Source organism: Cetorhinus maximus, chromosome 9, assembly GCF_964194155.1.
Source record: "Cetorhinus maximus chromosome 9, sCetMax3.hap1.1, whole genome shotgun sequence".
Classification (NCBI taxonomy): Eukaryota; Metazoa; Chordata; class Chondrichthyes; order Lamniformes; family Cetorhinidae; genus Cetorhinus; species Cetorhinus maximus.
The window spans coordinates 62,940,800-62,958,198 of record NC_135887.1 but is presented as its reverse complement, the minus strand read 5'-3'; the positions used below and the strand labels follow the sequence as shown (position 1 = coordinate 62,958,198).

At 47.1% G+C, this 17,399-nt stretch overlaps 1 protein-coding gene and 1 long non-coding RNA gene across 4 annotated transcripts in view; one reads left to right on the top strand and one right to left on the bottom strand.

Moving 5' to 3' along the window:
- Positions 1-670: 670 nt before the first annotated feature.
- LOC144684207 (uncharacterized) lies at positions 671-6,222 on the bottom strand. Of its 2 annotated transcripts, none has more exons than XR_013577451.1 (3): positions 6,118-6,222; positions 2,609-2,675; positions 671-1,849 (listed from the first exon to the last, which is right to left on the bottom strand). It is a non-coding gene; the product is annotated as an uncharacterized LOC144684207 (long non-coding RNA). The 2 variants fall into 2 exon arrangements; XR_013577452.1 differs by having other exon boundaries at positions 2,609-2,669; positions 6,118-6,195.
- Positions 6,223-6,333: 111 nt separating this feature from the next.
- The window catches only part of slc39a13 (solute carrier family 39 member 13), a 68,609-nt gene continuing 57,543 nt past the window's right edge, over positions 6,334-17,399 (top strand). The window contains exons 1-2 of one of the 2 annotated variants that reach the window (XM_078548815.1): positions 6,365-6,498; positions 7,046-7,186. The gene's annotated coding sequence lies outside the window, so the exon portion shown is untranslated. Of the gene's footprint in view, positions 6,499-7,045; positions 7,187-17,399 lie in introns of both variants that reach the window. The other variant, XM_078548816.1, reaches the window with a different exon arrangement.

Here is a 17,399-nt window from a genome sequence, read left to right as displayed (position 1 = left end):
CTCTCTTGGGCTTCCCACTATTTCTCTCTTTCCCTCTCCTGAAATTCTAGCTGCAATTTAAGCTTTTTCAGCTCGAAATTGGCTAGGGAAGGGGATTTGGAGCGATGATTGAGCTCTTCATCTGACTGTTCTACTGGTAAAGTCAGGTCCAGGATCAGTTCCTTTCTTTTGATTTTGCTGGGCAATTTAAAATGTTTCTCCCTAGCTACAGTTTTCAATTGATCTGTGCTAAAGGTCTCCAAACTTTCCCCATTTAGATTCTCTTGCTGAACAAACATTTGAGCATCAAACACTGCCATTTTCTTAGTATTAGGACAAGGAATTTGCTGTGGTAAGTTACTTGTCTTAAAATTAGTTCCAGCCATTGAATTTTCCTTCTTTGGCTTCCAATTGGTTTCTTTCAGTATCCAATTGAGGCTTGTTTTGAAATTTTGGTCTCTGCCAAATTCCAATTGGATTTTCCCGGACTGAACTCCCAATTTCTGTTCCAGACCAGAGGGGGATTAATTTAAACAGCCCTGATCTCTCCTCTCACTACCTGTCCGTATACAGAAAGGTTTTTTTGATTTCTGATTTCTCCCTATTATAAGTGATGGCATGCTTTCCCCAACCCTTCAGTTTGGAGTGATCCAATCCTCTATTAATAACCCCATAGCAAACTCGGATAAGGTACACTAAGAGGGTTGGTTTATTTTAGATGCCCACAAATCGCAGGAAAGGGGTTTCGCAACGTCTGCCTCTTATTGCATTCATTCAACAAAAAAATAAGAGAAAGAAAAGGGTACAGGACAAGATCATGATAAAAATAAGAGCTATGGTTTCATGTGAGTCCAGAGCCCAGAATCAAAAGGTCCAGTGGTGTATTCCTCCAGAGTTTAGCAGGCTGAAACTGTTGCAGGATGATCTGACTTTCCAGAAGTGAGGACTTCCACAATGGAAGAAGGCACATAGAGATGAATTAGTCTTGAAAGCACAGATACAGAAGTTCAAATGTTCCAGTAGTTCACAGTGTAGATGAGGGCCAGGCAATTCAACTCAGCAGAGCTCTTTCTGCTGATACCTGTTAGATCGTTTTAGTTCCATGCAGCAATGTTAAAGGTTCTAGCAGCTTGGGGAGGTCATGTGACATACCTCCCACTTCTTCTCATGGGTTTTGGTCAAAGGATGTATTTCCCAGGTCTGGAATCTTGAGATGTTTAATAGAGGAGGCAGCGTCCCTTTAGTCCTTTGTAGACATACCGTTTCTGTTGGTCGGAGCCCTGCCTTAGAAATGCACTTCTTTAGAATGTGATTGTCAGCCGCCATAGAGGGCATTAGCACCTCTTTAAAGATAACGAGGTCCCTGCTGGTTTCTGAAGGTTAGAAATTCCTCTAGTATGAGTCATAGCTAGTCAGGATAAAGCCTTGTCCATTTATGAAATAAAAATAATAATTTTATAAAGTATATATATTTACTTCCTGTCTTCTGGCCGGGACATACATCACTTACTCCATCTCTGTATCATCCAGTTCTGCCCCTACATCAGCTCATCCTTCATACAAGATTTTAGTCAACTTAAGACTCAAATATTCCATGCTCTCCAGAGACACTTCCGCTCATCCAAAACCCACCAGTTCCTGCTCACTCTTCAGTCTTGTGTTTGCTGACATACATTGTTTCCCTGAATACCTCAAATTTAAAATTCTCATCCTTGAATTTAAATCACTTTATGATCTTGCCCTTCATCTCTATAACTTTGATGGCCAAGTGACAGATAACTATCTGAGTTTAGGGATCAGCTGAAGTAGATCTACACAACTGTATTTGTGTTGTGTAGACCTCAGGGTTAACTGACTGTGGTTTCTGTAACTAAAAGAAATGAGAGTTAATCAGTGCAGACTGTATTTTCCTAGTTGTAGTATAAAGTATAAACCTTTTCTAACTGGGCGATTAATTGAGCTTATGATGGATGCCGTTTTCCAAAACTTTTTGATGATTAATCTTAAATAGTTTAGTGATCATTGCAAGATTTATTTGAAATCATTTGGGGGATTTTGTACTGAATAAATGGAGTGTTTCTTAGCTTCTGCAGATTTGTGTGAAATTGTGCAAGATATCTCAAAATAACAGTGACAAAGCATCAACCACTGCTTCTTCTGCCTAGCTCCCAGACAAGGCTGATATCTGGAATTCTATCCAAAGTCTTTAACCTTTCTTTTATTATCGTAGAGTTACTGGGTTTGTGCAGCTGACAGCAAAATCTGCATCAACTCAGATTCTTAGCAAAGGCTAAAACAGCTTGGATGATCTCAGCTGGCAGCCTTAGCAAATCTATCAGTTTATCTTGCATTGCAGTTGGCTGCATGATAACCTGCACTAACGTTTGGCACCAGGATAACGTAAAAGTGTTTTCTCTGGACTATTAATGCTATCAAATATCTGACATTGTTAAAGTTATCCTTGCTACACAGTCTTGCTATATCACCCAGACCAATAGACCTGTGTTTGAATTCAAAAGCATCTGCTGAACACAGTACTTTGATTAAAAACTGAATAACCAGGTGAGAAAAACAGATGATGTAGAAACCCCTCTTTTCTTGACATCTACCAGGTTGCTTTGACTCTTACCTTCTGCACTCTTGGCAAGTGCGCCCAGTTTGGAACAGTTTGCTTTCTTTTCAAATAAAATCTGGAGCTGAAAAACAGTCACAAATTACAGAATCACACCGTGCAGAAGAGGCCCTTCGGCCCATTGATTCTGCACCAACACCTGAGAAACACCTGACCTACCTACTTAATCCCATTTACCAGCACTTGGCCCATAGCCTTGAATGTTATGACGTGCCAAGTGCTCATCAAGGTACTTTTTAAAGGATGTGAGGCAACCCGCCTCAACCACCCTCTCAGGCAGCGCATTCCAGACCGTCACCACAACTCTGGGTAAAAGAGTTTTTCCTCACATCCCCCTAAACCTCCTGCCCCTCACCTTGAACTTATGTCCCCTCGTGACTGACCCTTCAAATAAAGGGAACAGCTGCTCCCTATCCACCCTGTCCACGCCCCTCATAATCTTGTACACCTCGATCAGGTCGCCCCTCAGTCTTCTCTGCTCCAATGAAAACAATCCAAGTCTATCCAACCTCTCTTCATAACTTAAATGTTTCATCCCAGGCAACATCCTGGTGAATCTCCTCTGTACCCACTCCAGTGCAATCACATCCTTCCTATAATGTGGTGACCAGAACTGCACACAGTACTCCAGCTGTGGCCTCACCAAGGTTCTATACAACTCCAACATGACCTCCCTACTTTTGTAATCTATGCCTTGATTGATAAAGGCAAGTGTCCCAAATGCCTTTTTCACCACCCCACTAACGTGCCCCTCCGCCTTCAGAGATCTATGGACACACATGCCAAGGTCCCTTTGTTCCTCAGAACTTCCTGGTGTCATGCCGTTCATTGAATACTTGCTTGTCAAATTACTCCTTCCAAAGTGTATCACCTCACACTTTTCAGAGTTAAATTCCATCTGCCACTTATCTGCCCATTTGACCATCCTGTCTATATCATCCGCACAAGAAAGGATCAATCAATCTCCTAGAACCAACACAGGAAACCACTCCAGCTGGTTTTAAACATTATTTTTCAGCTCCCAATGCCTCAACTGAGTAAGGATGTGGTTTTCAGAGATCAGGAAAGTTCCATTCCCAAATCTGGGATCAATTAGGTGATCCTAGCCAGGACAATGGGATGAATGCTACAATTGGCCTCAATGTCCTGTTTAGAGATGGAAGATTAGGCAGAGTTCCTTGGTATTCAGTGATTCCTCCACACCCCCACCTACCACAGCAGAACATGACTGAGTGAGTGAACATGTGGTAAAGTCAGGACTGAAATCAGCCAGGATGACCTGCTACTACTCATTATCTTTACTCACATTTGAAAAATCTCACTTTGCGATTTCCATATTGCTTTGGCCATGCCATTTCGCACGGCCTCCCCGTTTTCTCAATCACTGACAAGGCCATCGCTGACCACTTCTTTGTATCCTATATCATTACCTACATCGCCCTACTTCATTCTGATTCCTTTCATTTTGCATAGGTTCTTCGGAAAAAAGTGCCGCTCGCCTCATCGCTTACAACTGAACTTTCAAACACCAACTGTCTTGCATTTATCCCCTGTTGGTCATGATATGTCTGCAGTTGTCAATCTGCCCAATCACCCAGGCAGACCTTAGATGCCCTCATTTCTAGTAAAGTCCTTACTTTCTCCTGCTCTGTTTGACCCTTACTGTCATGGCCTCAGTCCAAGGGTACAGACTTGAATGCACCTGGCACTAACCTGTTTTAGAAATCCATTGTCAGGTCCGACTGGTCCTTCCCCACCCCCTTTCTCTCTCCCCCCATTTCCCCACCCCCTATTCCGCCTCGCCCCATTCCCTCTCCTCTGCCCTCCCCATTAACCCTCCTCCCCACATTCCCCCTCCTCCCCATTCCCTCTCCTCTCAGCCTTGACCCTATCCCTCCATTCACTCACCCCATCCCATTGCCCCGTTTCTCCTACCCCATTCCCGCTACTTCAATCATCCTAACCCCCCATCCACCCTACCCCCATCCCCCCAACCACCCCTCCCCAAGCCCCCTCTTCCCCATTTCCCTTCCACTCCATTACCCCACTGCTCAATTGCTCCTCCTCCCCGTTCCCCATTAACCCTCCTCCCCTATTCCCCCTCTCCCCCATTGCTCCTCTGCTCCATCCTCCCATTCCCCTTCCCCCATTCCTACTCATCCCATTTCCCCTCTCCCAATTCCCCCTCATCCATTCCCACTTCCCCTCCTCCCCATTCCCTCTCCCTCCCCTATTACCATCCATTCCCCTACACCCCATTGCCCTAACCCCAATTCCCCCTCACCTCTCCCTAATTTCCCCAACCCCCACTTCACTTCCACGCCCCCGCCCCACTTCCCCGTCCTTTGCACCACTCCACCACCCCATTTCCCCCCTCCCCACCCATTTCCCCATCCCCCACCACATTTCTCCACCCCCTCCCATTTCCCTGTATGCCCCCCAACCCTATTTCCATGCTCCCTTCCCATTTCCCCTCCCATTTCTTCCCTCCCCCTCCCACCCCCCATTTCTTCCCTCCCCCTCCCACCCCCCATTTCTTCCCTCCCCCTCCCACCCCCCATTTCTTCCCTCCCCCTCCCACCCCCCATTTCTTCCCTCCCCCTCCCTCCCATTTCTTTCCTCCCCCTCCCTCCCATTTCTTTCCTCCCCATCCCACCCCCCATTTCTTCCCTCCCCCTCCCACCCCCCATTTCTTTCCTCCCCCTCCCACCCCCCCTTCCCCCTCCCACCCCCCCTTCCCCCTCCCATTCCCCCCTCCCCTCCCATTCCCCCCTCCCCTCCCATTCCCCCCTCCCATTCCCCCCTCCCCTCCCATTCCCCCCTCCCATTCCCCCTCCCCCCTCCCATTCCCCCCTCCCCTCCCATTCCCCCCTCCCCTCCCATCCCCCCTCCCATCCCCCCTCCATCCCATCCCCCCTCCCCTCCCATCACCCCTCCATCTCCCTCCCCCACCCCCTCCATCTCCCTCCCCCACCCCCTCCATCTCCCTCCCCCACCCCCTCCATCTCCCTCCCCCACCCCCTCCATCTCCCTCCCCCACCCCCTCCATCTCCCTCCCCCACCCCCTCCATCTCCCTCCCCCCTCCCCTATCCCCACTCCCCCTCCCTCCCCCCTCCCCTATCCCCACTCCCCCTCCCCCCTATCCCCACTCCCCCCTCCCCCTCTCCTACCTCCCATCTCCCCATCCATCTCCCCTCCCATCCCCCTCCCCCTCCCCTCATCTCCCCCTCCCCCTCCCCTCATCTCCCCCTCCCCTCATCTCCCTCACCCCCACATCTCCCTCACCCCCACATCTCCCACCCCCCATATCTCCCCTTCCCCTCATCTCCACTTCCCCCAACTCCCCTCCCCCATCTCGCCCCGATTTCTTCCCCCCACCCCATCACCCGCGGTACTGCACTCAGTAACGGACGGAAAATTCAAAACCGGCGCGTTTCCAGCTACTAGCGGGCTAGCGAGCGGGGCGGGGCTGTAGTTTGGTACTGCGCGTGCTCAGCTGCCTCACCGTGTTCACACGAGCCTCGTGCCCGCTTTTCGAAGGACCCATGCCTGCTCGCGCTCGCAGCCTGTGGATCCCAAGTGGTCCAGCTTACGTTGCGTGACAATCCCTTTGTGCCTAGGCTGCTTCAGGATCCTACGCGTGACCGCGCACGCTATTACTGGATTCCGTGCGTGGCCGCGTACGCTGCCTCAGGATCCCGTGCGTGGCCGCGCACGCAGTCGGCAGCTCGAGCTCTACATTCTCCGCTGACTACGTGGCGGCGGCTGGATCTGCAGGATCACAGGGCGAAAGGGGAAGGAGGAGGAATAAACATCGGGAGCCGGCGGCGGCAGCAGTGTCTGTTCCTGGCGACTCGGTGGAGATTGCCCGAGGATCCCGGAGGAGGTGAGTGCTCAGGGTGGATGAGAGCGAGTCGGGGGTTCCCCTATCACCACCCCCCCCCCTTTCCCGCCCCACCAACTTTCTGTAAAGTTGATGCAACCTCAAACTCCACACAAACTGGAAATCACTGTGCCCCTATAGGGCAAAAGGTAGAGTAGGGCCCCGCACCCACCCTTACAGTTTACAGAATGGGCATATAAGTGGCATAGATAAATATGACAAAAAAACCTGACCAGAAAAACCCCACTACGGCCAAGGGTGGAATTTAAATTCAGTAAATGTCTGGCTAACCATGAAACCATTGTCGATTATTGTAAAAGCCTGGTTCTTTCGTGCCCTTTAGGGAAGGAAATCTGCTGTCCTTACCTGGCCTGGCTTACATGTGACTCCAGACCCACAGCAATGTGATTGACTCTTAAATGCCCCCTCAAATGTCCTACTAAGCCACTCATTAACATATGGGGGCTAGTGTCAAAATAGGGTGAGCTGTCTCACAGACTAGTCAAGCAACATCCTGACATAGTTGTACTCATGGAATCATACTTTACAGTGTCTAGGACATCACCACCGACAGGACAGACCTAGCAGAGGTGACAGCACAGCCGTATACAGTCAAGGGGGAGTTGCTCTGGGAGTCCTCAACTGTCGACTGTCACCCCCATGAAGTCTCATGGCATCAAGTCAAACACGGGTAAGTAAACCTCCTGCTGATTACCACGTACTCCCACCCCTTAACTGATGAATCAGTGCTCCTCCATGTTGAACACCACTTGGAGGAAGCACTGAGGGCGGCAAGGGTGCAGAATGTGCTCTGGGTGGGGGACTTCAATGTCCATCACCAAGAGTGGCTCGGTATCACCACCACGGACCGAGCTGGCCGAGTGCTAAAGGACATAGCTACTAGACTGGGTCTGTGGCAAGTGGTGAGGAAACCAAGAAGAGGGAAAAACGTACTTGACCTCATCCTCACCAACCTGCCTGCCGCAGATGCATCTGCCCATGACAGTATCGGTAGGAGTGACCACCGCACAGTCATTGTGGAGACAAAGTCCCATCTTCACATTGAGGATACCCTCCATTGTGCTCTGTGGCACTACCACCGTGCTAAATGGGATAGGTTTCAAACAGATCTAGCAACTCAAGACTGGGCAACCATGAGGTGCTGTGGGCCATCAGCAGCAACAGAATTGAACTTGACCACAATCTGTAACCTTATGGCCCAGCATTTCCCCAATCTCCCATTACCACCAAGCCAGGGGATCAACCCTGTTCAATGAAGGGTGCAGGAGGGCATGTCAGGAGCAGCACCAGGCATACTTAGAAATGAGGTGTCAACCTGGTGAAGCTATAACACAGGGCTACTTGCTTGCCAAACAGCATAAGCAGCAAGTGATAGAGCAAAGCAATTCCACAACCAACAGATCAGACCTAAGATCTGCAGTCCTGTGACATCCAGTTGTGAATGGTGATGGACAATTAAACAATTCATTGGAGGAGGAGGCTGCACAAATATCCCTGTCCTCAATGATGGAGGAGCCCAGCACATCAGTATAAAAGATCAGGATTTGCTGCGATCTTTGGCCAGAAGTGCTGATTGGATGATCCACCTCAGCCTTCTCCAGAGGTTTCCAGCATCACAGATGCCAGCCTTCAGCCAATTTATTTCACTCCAAATGATATTAAGAAACAACTGAAGGCACTGGATAATGCAAAGGCTATTGGCTCTGACGATATTCCAGCAATAATACTGAAGATTTGTGCTCCAAAAACTTGCTGTGCCCCTAGCCAAGCTGTTCCAGTACAGCTACAACACTGGCATCTGCCCAGCTATGTGGAAAATTGCCCAGGTATGTCCTGTACAGAAAATGCAGGACAAATCCAAACCGACCAAGTTCTGCCCCATCAGTCTAATCTTGATCATCAGTAAAGTGATGGAAGGGGTCATCAGCAGTGCCTTGAAGCAGCACTTGCTTAGCAGTAACCTGCTCACTGACGCTGTTTGGGTTCCACCAGGGCCACAAGGCTCCTAACCTTATTACAGCCTTGGTTCAAACATAGACAAAAAAGCTGAACTCCCGAGGTGAGGTGAAAGTGACTACCTTTGACATCAAGGCAGCATTGGACAGAGTGTGGCATCAAAGGAGCCTTAGCAAAACTGGAGTCAATGGGAATCGGGGAAAACTCTGTTCGTTGGAGTCATACCTAGCACAAAGGAAGATGGTTGTGGTTGTTGGAGATCAGTCATCTCAGCTCCAGGACATTACTGCAGGAGTTCCTCAAGGTAGTGTCCTCAGCCCAACCATCTTCAGCTGCTTCATCGATGACCTTCCATAAGGTCAATAGTGCAGGTGTTCGCTGATGATTGCGCAATGTTCAGCACCATTCGTGACTCCTCAGATACTGAAGCAGTCCATGTCCAAATGCAGCAAGACCTGGACAATACCCAGGCTTAGGCTGACAAGTGGCAAGTAACATTCACACCACACAAGTGCCAGACAATGACCATCTTCAACAAGAGAGAATCTAACCACTGCCCCTTGACATTCAATGACTTTACCATCACTGAATCCCCCACCATCAACATCCTGGGGGTTACCATTGACCAGAAACTGAACTGGAGTAGCCATATAAAAACAGTGGCTACAAGCACAGGTCAGAGGCTAGGAATCCTGCGGTGAGTAACTCATCTCCTGACTCCCCAAAGCCTGTCCACCATCTACAAAGCACAAGTCAGGAGTGTGATGGAATACTCTCCACTTGCCTGGATGAGTGCAGCTCCAACAACACTCAAGAAGCTTGACAGCATCTAGGACAAAGCAGCCTGCTTGATTGGCACCACATCCACATTCACTCCCTCCACCACCGACGCACAGTAGCAGCAGAGTTTGCCATCTACATGATGCACTGCAGAAACTCACCAAGACTCCATAGACAGCACTTTCCAAACCCACGCCATTACCACCTAGAAGGACAAGGGCAGCAGACACATGGGAACACCACCGCCTGGAAGTTCCCTTCCAACTCGCTCACCATCCTGACTTGAAAATATATCACCGCTCCTTCACTGTCACTGGGCCAAAATCCTGGAACTCCCTCCCTAACAATGCTGAGGGTGTAGCTACACCACATGGACTGCAGCGGTTCAAGAAGACAGCTCACCACCACCTTCTCAAGGGCAATTAGGGATGGGCAATAAAGGCTGGCCTAGGCAGCGATGCCCACATCCCATGAATGAATTAAAAAAAGAACTAAATAGGGTCAAGGAGCAAAAGAATCTAGGAATACAAATACACAAATCAGTAAAATTAGTGATGCTGGCTAACAAAGCCGTTGTTTATTTCTAGAGGAATAGAACTGAAAAATAAAGTTACACTCAACTTGGATCGAACCCTGTATTACTGTGTACAAGTCTGGGTCGCCATATTGTAAAAAAGACATGGAGACTCGGGAGAGGGTGCAGAAAAGATTTCTAAGGATGATAACAGAAATGTCAGGGTATGTCCAACCGGAGAGGATGTACAGACTCGGTCTATTGAAAAGAGTAGACTGAAAGATGAGCTAATGGAGGTCTTTAAAATTAGGAAAGGTTTTGATACAGTAGACAGAGAATGATTCCACATTTTTAAATTAATTTACAGGATGTGGGCATCGCTGGCTTGGCCAGCATTTATTGCCCATCCCTAATTGCCCTTGTTTAGAGGACATTTAAGAGTCAACCACATTGCTGTGGGTCTGGAGTTGCATGTAGGCTAGACCAGGTAAGGTCAGAAGATTTCCTTCCCTAAAGGACATTAGTAAACCAGATGGGTTTTTACAACAATCAACAATTATCTCATTAGACTTTTAATTCCATATTTTTATTGAATTAAATTCCGCCATCTGTGGCAGGCTTCGAACCAGGGTCCCCAGAGAATTGCCATGGGTGCCTGGGTGACGAGTCCAGCAACAATACCACTACGCCATCGCCTCCCAGATGAGGAAGTGGGGAAGAGCAAAATCAGAGGTCATCAGTATAAAATGCTGACCAAGAAATCAAATAGAAAATTCAGAAAAAACTTCTTTAGCCAGAGACTAGTGAGAATTTGGAACTCCCAACTACAGGGAGTGGTTGAAGTGAATATATGGATGTATTTGAGAGGGGGCTAAAGGTATGAGAGAAGGGATTAGAGGGCTATGCTGATGGATGAGGAAAGATGGGAGGAGGATTGAGTAGAGCACAAACACTGGCACAGACTGGTTAGGCTGAATGGCCTTTTCTGTGCTGTACATTCTATGTAACTGTTGTGGTCACTTTGACAAATGGACCACTGGAGTCTCAGGAATAGGTCATGATCGTTTATTCGAGCAATTGCAAAGAGAGAACCATCTCAATGCAGGTTGAGATAGCACTCTACTAAATTACAAGTGTTCAACATATTTATACTTTATTGGTCACGTACAAGAACAGTTTCCAGATTCCGATCTCATCAACATAAACACCCCACCCCCACTAGAGCTGTACCTTGAGTATCCTGCCTTCCATTCTTAATTAGCACTTTTCTTAGATAATATCACCACCTTCAACACCTCTTTGATCCTTTTGTCTGTGACACCTTTTGATTATCTGCTCCTATCACTGCTTGCTTATCCCCACAATCACCCCACCCTCAACTTCTCTCTCCCCCCGCGCCCCCACCTTAGACCAGCTTATATTTCACCTTTCTCCTAACTATACTCAGTTCTGCCGAAGGGTCATGAGGACTCGAAACGTTAACTGATTTCTTCTCCACCGATGCTGCCAGACCTGCTGAATTTTTCCAGGTAATTCTGTTTTTGTTTTGGATTTCCAGCATCCGCAGTAGCTTTTAGCTTTTTGTTTTTAGACATCTCTGGTAACAGGTACATGAATCGTATGTCCCTATTTTCACCCAGGCAGAGACCTTCCCTCCTATCTAAGCTGAGACCATCTGTCCTTCCCCTATCTGTTGAAGAGCACACTTAATCTATGTTATTGCCATCCTCTGACTCCAGTCCAGTTCCCAAAGCCTTTCTGTTGCTTACAGGCCCTAAACCTGTGCAAGGTTCAGCTGGTAACCTTTAACTCTTAATGTGCTTGATAGCACTGGCTGCCTGAAGATTTTAAGTAATTCATTTTTTTCCCCCCTTATCTAGAGGCTTGTACATCGCGTCCCTGCGGACACGATCCATTTTTGACCTCCAAAAAAAGCGGAAGATGGCTCGGGTGATCGCCATCGCGCAGAAGTCTGGAATGGGCCAGATCTGCACCACGTACAGCAACAGCGAGAGTGCCTCACACCAGATGACCAGGTTCTTACCTGCAATGGAGAGGGAGTGTCGCTCCCACAAGCCCAGTTTTCTTTTCACCATAGACACTCGCTCCTTCCAGTTTCTAACGCATGCCCCAGTCCCTCCAAACCATATCCCCAGCACCTTCAGGCCGTCAGTCCTGAAGGTGAAGGGGACACAGGATCGGTCAGCCCAGTTCCCAAAGAACATGGCCTCGCTCTTCCCACGATTTACCTTGGCTCCCAAAGCCAGTTCGAACTGGTCGCAGATGTGGATCAGTCTGCGCACCGACAGCGGATCCAAGCACACCACGACGACTTCGTCCATGTACAGGGAGGCTTTGACCTGAGTGCCTCCACTGCCTGGGATTGTCACTCCTCTTATGCCTGGATCCTTCCTGATGGACCTAGCAAAGGGTTCTATGCAACACACAAACAGGACAGGGGAGAGAGGACAGCCCTGCCTGACTCCAGATTTAATAGGAAAGCAATCTTATTCCTACCCATTGATTGAGACTGCGTTACTGATGTTAGTGTAGAGCAATTGGATCCAATTGCGAATTCCCTCCCCGAACCCCATTTTGGAGAGCACATTCACCATGTAGGTGTGCGATATTCTGTCAAAGGCCTTCTCCTGATCCAGGCTGATGAGGCAGGTGTCCACACCCCTGTCCTACACATAGGCAATCATATCCCTGAGCAGCGCGAGGCTGTCAGAGATCTTCCTGCCCGGCACAGTGCAGGTCTGGTCAGGGTGGATCACCAATTCCAGAGCGGACTCGACCTGATTGGCGATGACCTTGGACAGAATCTTATAGTCCACATTCAACAGCCAATTTCTAATTTCCTCCCTTTCCCCCTTGTGCTTGTAGATGAGGGTGATGATGCCTTTCCTCATGGATTCTGACATGCTGCCGGCCAGAAGCATACTCTCGTACACTTCTAGCAGGTCTGGGCCGATCCAGTCCCACAGAGCCAAATAGAACTCTGCCGGCAAGCCGTCGCTTCTGGGAGTTTTACTCTTCTCAAAGGACTCAAGGGCCTTAGTCAGTTTGGCAGGAGTTAACGGTTTGTCCAGGCTCTCCCGTGTACTGTTGTCTAAGACCTCCGCGATAGAGGACAGGAAGGACTGGGAGGCCGTGCTGTCTGTGGGCTTAACGTCATACAATCCGGCATAAAAGGATTTGCTGATCCTCAAAATGTCGGACTGCGATGACTTTACTGAGCCGTCTTCTTCCTTCAGGCTGCTGATCACAGAGCTCTCTCTGTGTACCTTTTGGAAGAAGAAACGTGAGCAAGTCTCATCCTGCTCCACGGAGCAGACTCTGGACCGGAAGATGATCTTGGAGGCCTCCGAGGCAAAGAGCGAGGCTTGCTGGCTCTTCACCTCCTGGAGTTCCTCGTTGACATTGACCCCCATCGACTGCAGCCGCAGCAGGTCCTGCATGTTTTTCTGGAGTCGGGACATTTCCCTCTGTCCCTTCCTAGCTTTCTGGGCGCCTTTGAGGATGAAAAACCTCTTGATGCTTCCCTTGATTGCTTCCCACCAGTGTGTCAGGGACTCAAAGAGGGGTTTCATGGTTCTCCAACCTTTGTAATCCCTCTTGAGCTCCTCAATGTTCTCTGGGGTCAGCAGTTGCATGTTTAGCTTCCATGCCCCCCTGCCCACCCTCTGGTCTTCCTCTAAGTGACAGTCAGCCAGTAGGAGGCAGTGATCAGAGAAGAACACCGGCTTGATGTCGGTGGATCTGACTGCGAACGCACGGGACACAAACAGGAAGTCTATCCTGGAACGGATGGACCTATCTGGCCGCGACCAGGTGTATCTATGCTGCGCTCCATCTGCAGGGTTGCTGAAGACCATTGTACAATTTGTTTTTTTTCGAGTTATCAACAGATCGCATGTAACTCTTTTCGAGTACATTCACAGTTCTTGGTTTCCAGGAGTGGGACATGAACCCACAACCCTCTGATTCAAAGGCAAGGGTGCTATGAACTGAGCCACAGCTGACACCATTGTACAATTTGTTGCTGCTTTAATTCGGCACTTAGCTTCATCTGTCTCGTATATTGGGTGTGCATACTATTGTGGTGGCCTCTATCCTACACCCTTCTAAAGTGGTGCTAACTATATTCTCTTCTATGTCTACTGCATATGGCGGAATATCGTGGTACTTAATATAGTAATCCCCCCGTATCGCCCCAATATTTTCTACTCCATGCAATGTTCTCCAAGGTGTTGACATAGGTATAACAGGTATCATTAAGACAATTAGCATATTACTATTCACTGTACATTCAACATTCATTCTGTATATACATGTTAAACCTCTGAGCTGGCAACCGGTCAAGTCATGATCCTTATGTCATGAAAGATTAAATGTGTGTTCATTAGTTACCTCTTCATTAATCTGTCTTAAATCCTCTCGGGCTTGTTCTAGTGCCCAAGATCCATAGGTGCTGCAAACATAATTTCTGCTTGCTTCATCTGAAATATTTTTCCCTATCACAATCAGTTTATTGATAGTCCCTGCATGACTTTCGGGCATGGTAGTCAGGTTTTGAATTAACCATGTCATGTCCTGGTCTGTATTTAATTGGGTGTTATGAATTCCCTGTCCCCGCTCTAACGTCTCCTTAAGCTTAAAGCTCAAAGTCCGGACCTTCTGGTCAACAGTTGCCAGGTTCTGAATTAACCACTGATGTCCCTATATTGAATATCGTAACGGCATCATTTATCAGGCTGCACTTAACGCGGTTCCCTCCCAAGTCTGATCGCATCCAGCCGTTGAACTAAGATGCTTCAGTCATCAGCTGGCCCATCAGAGCCATATATAGTGCTCGAATATAAGTTGAGCACCACTGGGGCGGGCCAATTCCGGATATGTTCAAGACTACGGGTACCAGCTCATGGTGTACATTATCATACAAAACTTCTGATTACCCAGTACCAAACCATTCGTCGGTCCTGGATGCATAGTCAGACAAGGTGGGTCAGTCGGTGTGGTTTGAGAGGTTTCAACTATCTCTACTTGAACTGTGGATGTAGACGTGGGAGGTGGCTGGGTAGTGGTACTAATCTTCTCTTTTGGGTGGACTGCCCACACCCGACCTGAAGCAAACCCTTACAACAATTCAAAAGCACTTGTTCTCCTACTGTTACATTCATCATTCCCCGTTGCGTGTCACATTCGGCACTGTCTGTGCTGTACCAAAGTTCCTCCTGCGGTGCGGGATGAGTAGTGATGATCCCGACCTTGTCAGCACTGATACGCCCACGACCAGGATCGTAGATCTGTGGAGACATTAACATCGACTCCCGTTCTCCGGGTTACCGCTTGGTCAATTGTCATGTATCTTTAACTGTATGTAATGCCTCCATTTACTTCCCATTCTCATATCTACAAGTGCCCACGTATCACCTGTCATAATTACCTTGTACGGTCCATGCCTGTTCACCCCTGGCTCACCTTGACCATCACCTTATTCCCCACTTGGAAGTGCGGGGGGTCCATTGTTGCTCTTTGGATTTGCCCGTTTCCATATCCTTATCACCTGTCGGTCTGTGACTTCCTTCCTTAACTCAAGCAATTGCTTACTCATTTCCCTCTCACAGTCTCGCACACCCTTTTAGCAGTCCTACATCTCCCCCTCCTACTATGATTCTCTTGGTAACTGCATTGCTCTCCTTGTCATTAGTTCAAATGGGGTGAACCTAGTGGTCCTGCTTGGGGTAGCCCTAAGGCGCATTAGAATATTGGGCTATTCCCTGTCTCTTGAATTGCTTTTGCTATTGATGTTTTTTTAAGTTCGGTTCATCCTTTCCACCATCCCCAAGCTCTGTGGCTGGTAGGAAATCTGGAATTTCTGTATTTAAATTTATACATTTCTTTAATGACTCTTCCTGTGATCCCTGATCTGAATCCATCTGGATAGGCACCTTCCACTCCTTCCAATCTATTGTCTCCTGCTGCTGTCCCAGGTCGGACCTCAATTCCTTAAACTGCCTACACAACTCTACAGTGCACCTTCTTATCCTATCTTTCAATGACTCAGTATCTTCACTTCCAGTGACGGTTCTCTCTGCGAGCCGCTTAACTCTGTCTGTCATCATAGTGTTAATCTTGTGGTCTTACTTTTTGTAGCTCGCAGGCACATTGATACAATCAGTAATATATCTATTTAGCCTTTTTCCAGCTTTCCCTTTACCTATGTCCATCTTGTGGTAAATTGTTGTTAAGTATTATTTCTCCTTACATTTCAATTCCTGAACTACAGATTCCCCATAGTTTTACCTCTCAGTTTTTTTTTCCCCTGACCATGATCATCCTAAGATTCTTTTGAGGTCAGTTTCTCTATTGTCTTGATCATTTATAATGTTTCCTTGCTCTTTAGGCCGAATTAACTATTCCATGTCAACGTGGGTCTCTGTCTCTAGATCTTTGCTTATCTTCCCCTGTGCATTTCCAATGTCTCAGTTGATGGCCAGATTATCTTCTCTTAAAATAGTTTGTATATTGTGTCCTCTTTCCCTAACTCTCTCTCCTACTTGCCTCATACCATTTTACACATACAACAGACTACAATCTTATTTTGTTCAGGTGTCTGGAGAGAATTTAAAATCCAATAAAGTATTCTCATAACAGTTTTAAAACAGAAATCAGGCATTGACATGTTTTGCTTCCTTATCTTCTTCTCAAATAACATTTTATTGTCTCAAAAGTAACCCACTAAATTGTGTCTGACCCGTTTCTTTTAGAATTATCACAGATTCATTAACTCGGCCAAAAATTGGATTTCTGCCAAACTTTGTCAAGGTCTTGAGCTTAGCTTCATATTTTGGGAACAGACTTACAAATACAAAAGCTTGCAGCATTTGAATTAGTGCCAATTGTTGTCAAACCTTTTAAAATGAAAATTCCCTTTTGAGAAATCAGGAACCAAACCTCAAATTTTAAACTTTGTAAGAAATGAAATTTACACTATCAAAATTAAAACAACCTCTTTTTCATGTGTAATGATTTGTATCCAAGTCAAAAGTCCCATATGTTTATCGATACATTCTTTACCTTTGGATAGCATCCTCGTTATTCAAAGTAATCTGTTAAATTACACTGCACTTTACATCTCAAGATTGTCCCAAATTCAAATTACAGTGCTGTTGGGATGCAGATTTCCTTTCATATTTAATTCATCTCTTCAAAATAAACCCCTTTTTATCCATTGGAACCACTTAGACATGTATGTTTATGTCTTTTGGTTTTCCTAGAATCCTTTTGAATTTCAGGTAATTTTTTTTCACAGAACTTTAGAATACTAACTCGTATGAGTTAATGCAACTCGTAAGTATCAATCCCAATCAGCTTGGAAGCTGGTGATACTAGTCTGCAAGGGGGTGGTACAAAGGTTGGTTCATCTAACCCTGTTTGGCTTTATGATACCTTCAAATTGCGATTTTTTTTGCCAGAAATCTCAACTCAAACCTTATTCTCAAAACTTTGGAATGTTTTAGTATACTTTTCCTCTAATCTAACATGGGGCTTTCAACCCTAAAGTGCTGAACTACACACAAATGACAATTTACAGAAGAAAACACATTAAAGCTCACATACAAATGCT